The sequence below is a fragment of the Gastrolobium bilobum genome, unplaced genomic scaffold (genome assembly GCF_033153095.1).
Source record: "Gastrolobium bilobum isolate Gb01-03AN ecotype WA unplaced genomic scaffold, APGP_CSIRO_Gbil_v1 utg1154, whole genome shotgun sequence".
Classification (NCBI taxonomy): Eukaryota; Viridiplantae; Streptophyta; class Magnoliopsida; order Fabales; family Fabaceae; genus Gastrolobium; species Gastrolobium bilobum.
In genome coordinates, this window is record NW_026898337.1 from 25,371 (window position 1) to 32,534 (window position 7,164).

General features: G+C 32.4%; 1 long non-coding RNA gene across 1 annotated transcript; it reads right to left on the reverse strand.

Moving 5' to 3' along the window:
* Window positions 1–597: 597 nt before the first annotated feature.
* Window positions 598–2,554, reverse strand: LOC133314975 (uncharacterized). The gene is made up of 3 exons (XR_009752029.1): window positions 2,416–2,554; window positions 2,254–2,317; window positions 598–781 (listed from the first exon to the last, which is right to left on the reverse strand). It is a non-coding gene; the product is annotated as an uncharacterized LOC133314975 (long non-coding RNA).
* Between the last annotated feature and the right edge of the window lie 4,610 nt (window positions 2,555–7,164).

The following is a 7,164-nucleotide window of genomic DNA, read 5'->3' on the forward strand; positions in this document are numbered from 1 at the left end:
TCATTGTTTTGGTACAATAATTTGTCTTTTATTTCACATCAACAGGGTCAAATGGTGGTATTAAATATTAAATAAAAAAGTATTTAATATCTTAAAATTCCATAAAATATTAGATATTTTTCTTCAAGTAATAGTAGAGTACTAAATACTATTTTTAGTTTGCCAAAAAAAATACTATTTTTATTCCTTAGTGTGCATCTTTAGAGCAACCGTTAGCAAATAATAAAAAAATATTAGATATAATACGGTTATTTTTATTTTTAAATAGGTTATTATCAAATTTGGTGCATGTCATATACACATCTGTTTGTTAAGGAAAATACACATGCAATGATACAACTGGACTTGGTCATAAACTCGGTTATCTGGTTACTTGGCCCAGTATCTCATTAGGATTGTTATCTCTTCATTAGAAATGTAGACTATACGTAAGGGAGGACCACAAAAAGTGTTGATATATAGGTATTCCACTCTGAATCTGATTACATTTATATTTATTTTTTATTGTTTATTAATTTATTGTTTGATGGTTTACTTTTGAATAGGTGGGCCTGAAGGTTTATGCTCCTCCTCTTAACAAAACTAATGCTTTTCGTGGGTATATAGACTGCATCGTACAATTCAGATGGCAACGTGATATGCTTGAGAATTTAACCCTTGTGATCGTAGTTCACCGAGGGTTTAAAGGCCAACGTGACCTGCTTTTTCTGCTTTCCTACTCCAGACTTTTGTGATGTCTACTTCCACTCAGGTGGCACTTTTGTAGCTCTTATATCCCCAACTGAAAACAGAATATAAAATGGTAAACAAAGACAGTGAGAACAAGTGTACATAGTCCTAACATATATTAACACAACATAGCAGAAATGAAAAAGGTGCCTCTTAATCAGCTTTGGCACTCGAGCTCTTAATGGGGTTACAAAGATCACTAAAAAAAAGAAATTAGAAAAGAAGATGGAACCCTTTTTTAATCAGCTTTGGCACTATGATCTTACTCAACCTCTTAATTCATCAGCCAATTCCCTTCGACGATTCTCATCAGGTGCCTCTTCCCCATTTGTTAAGCAAGCTACATTAGCTATTTCTCTAAGCAAACATCGACCATCATCAAGCACCCCTATACCATTCATTCAGTGAGGTAATTAACAAATGAATACACAGAACTCACTCAATCTCTATGTCTCGAGTTTGTAGTCTATAGGCCTAAATAGACCATCACTGTCAATCAACAATTTTAACTCAAAGAAGAAAACCGAACAATAAGATGCATAAAAAGTAATTCTTTTAGAATTTAATCTCTACAAATCACTTTTTAACCCAAAAGAAATAAAGGCCAGTTGTTTGAAGGTTATGGAGTAACTTTCAGACTCTGTTAACATAATAAAACCAGCACAAATATCATCAAACCAAGCAACATCAACAAATCCATATTAAAAATACATAAACATAAATCATTCATTAAAGACAAAAATGTAATGGCCAAGATATCTATACTCCCAGACCTAAATTCATAGTTAAGTACATAAAGATAAATCATTCATTAGTTGATCATAATTTTAACCTAAATATTGGAATTCTATGTTGAAAATTGGTAACGGCCAAGATAACAAGCAATCCCAATTAAAATTTTATTTTCATTTTTGTTGGGTTTTTAAACTTTATTTGAATAAAAGAAAATAGAAAATGAAAGGTTTTGTGGTGAAGAGGTGTGTCCCTTAGGAATTTGTTAGTGGACATTAATGAGTTTAAAGTTTCTAAGAAGTAGTCATTAATGTGTTTAGATTTCCTAAGTTAGTCATTAGTATTTCTAGTTATTTGCTATTGCTTTTAAATAGCACCATGTAAATCATTTGAAGGTAGGGCTTGAATGTTAAAAGATATACAAAGAGGTATATTCAGAGAACTCCTTGTGTGTTTTAAGTGTTTGAGAGAAACACCCTTAGAGGACCTGTGATTCACAATTTTAAGAACATACTTCTGTTATCACCTCTTTATTCAGAAAAAGGTAAATGATACAATGATTGTGAAAGATACCTATGCTCATTCATATTAAGAACATACTTGTGTAATCAGCTCTTTCATTAAAGATAAATCATTCATTAAAGATATCTATGCTCCCAGACCCAAAACAGTTGGAATTTATATTAAGAAAAGAAGAATTTGTGTTCTATAGAGTTCAAAAGTTAACAGAGGCATAAAGTTCAACTAATGAAATAATTATGGTATGAAAGAATCAAACGAAAAATAACTTACTGATGTTATTATCCAACATCTGAGTTCCAAGGCTTCTTTAAGCAATGACATGGTTTGTAATGAACTGCGACCAAACATCGAAGGTGCCAAATGAAATAAGAGCAGTCAAAATGAAAGAGGCAAGACAGATTCCACAAAGAAATCCCACAACACAAATCTTACATGGAAATGGGTTGCTCATATGCAAGGCTCTCTGCGAAACCACAACACCTTTCAGTATCATTTTGCTGCTGTTGTAACACTTCATTTCATGGACTATGGTGGGTTTGGAAAAGAGGAAGATAGCATCCCTAACTGATAGCCTGCATCTTATTTTTTTTGTTCAACAGATTTACAACTGAAGAGTTAATGACACTGGTAACATACACAATATACAGTCTAAATACACATAAAAGGTTACATGCATACCATGCATTGAATTTAGGATATAATTTACATAAAACAAATCATACATTTTTATTTTATGCATTTTCATTTCCATTTTGAAAAGAAGGAAAACAAATTACGGGAAAATTATGTCATGCATTTTTATTTCCATTTTGAAAAGGAACAAAAACGAATCGCAGTAGGTAACCAAAAAAAAAGGATAATCCATTACAAGATTCATGTCTTCTTATTTTAATTTATAATTTATTTGTAACCTTTTGTGTTTCCCCCATTTTTCGTCTTTACCAATACATTTCTCCCACAAAAATCATTCACCCCTTAATAATCAAGGACCTAACCTAAACAAAAACAAGGAGGAATCAAAACCTCAAAGTAAACAAGATATTTCAAATGTACAGGAAAGGATTAACATGCCTTACGATAACTTATGGTCAGAGCTTGGAACCCTAATCCCTCAAGTCCACAACACCGTTCCAATGCAGAACAGCCAGAAATATTTTCCAACCTTCTTTGTATACCGGACTGAGAATTCACACCACCGGAAACTCGTGCCTTACCAGATGGTTGCTGATTTTGAAACCAGACACAGAGAGAGAAGACAGAGAAACATAAACTTGAATATTGACGTTGTTGCAACGACAGAGTAACGACTACTTTATTAGGCAACCCTGTTTGCTACATAAGGGTTATTTCGTAATTTGAAGTTGGTTTTTCATCAATATTTTATCTTCAACTAAACATAGATTCAGGAATTTCACTCAATTTTCTAGTAATATTTTGCCCAACCAAACAATTTTTTTTTAACTTTCCTATCTAACTCATTTTTTCTGTAGATCCCTAGTAATTATGGGTGTTAACGAGCCGAGCTTTGGTCTTAACGGGCCGAGCCTGTGTTCAAATGTGTCAGACTGGCCTTAGCCTGTTACCTGTTACGAATCTAATATCAGCCCGTGGCCTGGCTCATTTACAAAAAATAAAAGTCTTGTTTAGCCTGTTAGCCTGTTTAAAAAAATAAGACAACAATAATTTATCCAAACAAAATATACAATCAACAGCACTAGTAATTCCATAAATATTCATAAATTTAATATATATCCAAATAGCATAATATAAAATAAAATCATTTAAAAAATCTGTTTAATTAATAAAATAGGATGAAATAAATTGAGAAGAGAGAGAGGGCTATCACAAGTAGTATAAAAAATTAAAAATAAAAATTAAAAAAAAATAAAAATATTTGGCAAGCCTGAGAGGCTCTAAGACCGAGCTTTTGAATTGGAGCATGAGTTCTTTTTATTAAACGAGCTTTTATACAAGTCCAAGCCTGGGTCCAACAATCAATTTTTGTAATCAGACCTTAACCCCTGGCTTGTTTAACACCCCTACTAATAATTACATTTCTCTGGTAAAAAAAATTTCACCTGGATATTATAGGAATATTGTGGGAAAATATTTTTGCTGGAATGTTATTAAAAAAATGTTTATAGTATAGCAAAATTTTCCTGGGATTTTATGATTAAATTTGCACAGTGAGAATATAAAGTTAACGAAAATAACTCCAACTTTACCTTTTGTTTGAAATGTTGTAGACAAAGAAGAACGTATCTTAAAAAGATACAGGAGAACACAAAACTTTATAGATATTGGAGGCGTTGAAAATGCACAGCTACCAAATGGAGTTGAACTGTGCCAGTGAGAATAGATATGAGAACAGAGGGAGCAACAAATGCTTTCACACACATATCGTAAAAAAAAGAAGGTTAATTTTGTCAACATTTTCGCGGCTTATTTTCCACTTCCCCAGGCAAAAAACATTTCCATCTAATCCATGGAACTATTATTTAGCTTGGAAAGTTATTGTTTTTTTGGTACCAAAAGTGGGGTTGTTATTCCCCAAACATGGTTTCCCAGGTAGGGGAGTGCATGGAGCGGTTCATAACCGATTTTGACAAAAACCGAACCAAACCAGTTTGAAATTGTTTTGTTTTCAAACCGAACCGGTTTTCTTTTTCAAAACCGGTTTTATTTATCCAAACCGGTTCCAAAACCGGTTTATGGTTCAAAATCGGTTTTAAATCAGAACCGGTTATCAAGTTCAAAATCGATTTTATAACAACTTCAAAACCAGTTTTTCATTAGTTGTGCTATATTTTTTTTTTGAAAAAATAAAAAATACCTTTGTTATTTATTTATTTATTTATTGCTAAAAAATCTAGATTATTTCGATTAAACATGAGAAGGCCCTTTATATATTTTTTGCTAAAAATATCTAGGCTATTTTGATTAAATATGAGCAGGCCCACTATTGAAGCCATCAATCATAGATACATCCATATAGAAGTGAAGCTCACAATCATGGAAATACTTGTTTTAACCATAAATATGCTCACAATAAGCAAAAACATAAAGATAAAACTCCATTGTCAATAATTTTAGTAGAAACCAAACCCACCATATGAAAAACCATATTTGAGTTTTCTAAACACAAAATGCAATTTTCTATTCTAACTCACATTTTCTCATAAAATATCAACGAGAAAAAAAGAGGTAAACATAATAAATCCAATAAAAGTAAAATTAAAAAATCATTAAAAAATGGATATGGTTTGGTTATTTTGGATATCCAAACCGTTGTGAAAATGGATAACCAAACCTAAACCAAAATTAAAAAACTGGATTGATTTTTTAAACCATTTTATAAAAATCAGTTTTTGGAACTGGTTTGGTTCAGTTTATGAATTGGTTTGGATCATTTGATTTTTTTGAACATCCCTACTACTAAGTACTAACTGACTCACAAAAGACTACAACAGAATCTCCTCCATTACACCTAACTTTCCCCCAATAGAAACTAACTCCCTTGCAATTGATTTCCCCTTCAGCACACATAATCTTGGGCCCAAACTCTAATGGGCCTGTCCATAGAGCTCTTGTTATCACAGCCCCTAATAGGTTCCTCATCAATCATCGACTGTTGGATTGTAAGCAGAGATCTAGCGGCTGCGGTTCATCAAAGAGATATGACCAAGACATCACTAACAGGTCCACCTTGTGTGATTGAAAGAGAGAAAGAGACTCGTACTAGAGATATAAAAATGGGTCAACTTGCTCCATTAGCCACTATTCTATGCTTAAGGGCAAAAAGTCCATAGGATAAGGTTTATAATAGTAAAGGTATGCACACTTCAAAAGTCTTATAGGATAAGGTTAACCCGTTGGTTATACAAAATTACAATTTCAAAAAGTTTCATTACTTTTATTGAATCCAATGCATTTAAAATTATTTTAATAAATTAATATTTGAAACTTTCGTAAAATATTCCATAGAAAATATTATTTCTTCATAATTTAATTTTTTAAAGAAATAATATTTGCACACAAATACAAGTGAAATATAAACAAAATTTTAATTATTTTTCCATAAATCCTTAAATAGTGAGTCTATATAAAAAAAATAAACATCGTATTATATATATTTATTGTTATTATATTAATGATTATGTCTGCAAACATAAGAAATTAATTTTTGATTTTATTTTTTTGATTTGACAAAGAAAAAACTATTTTACAGAAGTTCTAATATAACAAAAAACATATAAATAACGCATAAAAGAAACCATCATATTAATGCAGCAAATTGGATAATTGAAAAAAAGAAAGGAAAAACCCCAAAACATTATAAAATTATGTAGGCGATCGCCCTTATTCAATTTTCTCAAAGGACTACTAAATTACTCATCATATTTTTGTAACAACTATTTGTTATGTTTTCCCCTATTTTGTTAAAAGATAATATTATTTGAATTAATTTAAAAGATACCGACCTGGATAATTATACAGGACATCAGGGTTAACGCCCAGAAAGGGCCCAAGCAGAACACAGGCTTCATAACGCGCGATACATGCATTTCGCAGAAGGACCAAGAAGCGTAATTGCTTTATTGCACAGAACCGCCTTATGTAACTTAAGGGATAATGAAGGATTTTATGACAGGCTGAGATCCACTGTGCATGCAGACCAACACACGAAAGACAGCTTCAGCTTGCCATCACTCTAAGAAGATAAACAAATGTGTAGACTTATAGCCTGAAAGGCACCAGCTGAGAAAGATAAGCCTGCAGCCCATAACAACCAATGAGGAGGCATGTCGTCTACCGAAGGCGGCATAAGGCTTGCTATAAATATAAAGGGTACAAACCCAGGTATGATAATCTGATTCCCATAAAACATAACATAAACCTTGCATTGATACTCACTTGAGCGTCGGAGTATCTTTGTCGGTACCCCTAGTCATCTCCATTGCACCAGAAGTCTTCACCAACCATCACATATACAGTGAACGTCTTTAGCCCACAAAACACTCTTTGCGACCCAAAGTCTTCAATATTCAACCGTGTATGATTTATCCAATTTGCTATTCACGAGCGTAATGATCCGTGCAACGTGCAACCAAGTTTACTTGTTTCAATGATGGTGTCTTATATGGTAAACCAGTTTGATTGAGTATTACCTGTGGCGTGTCC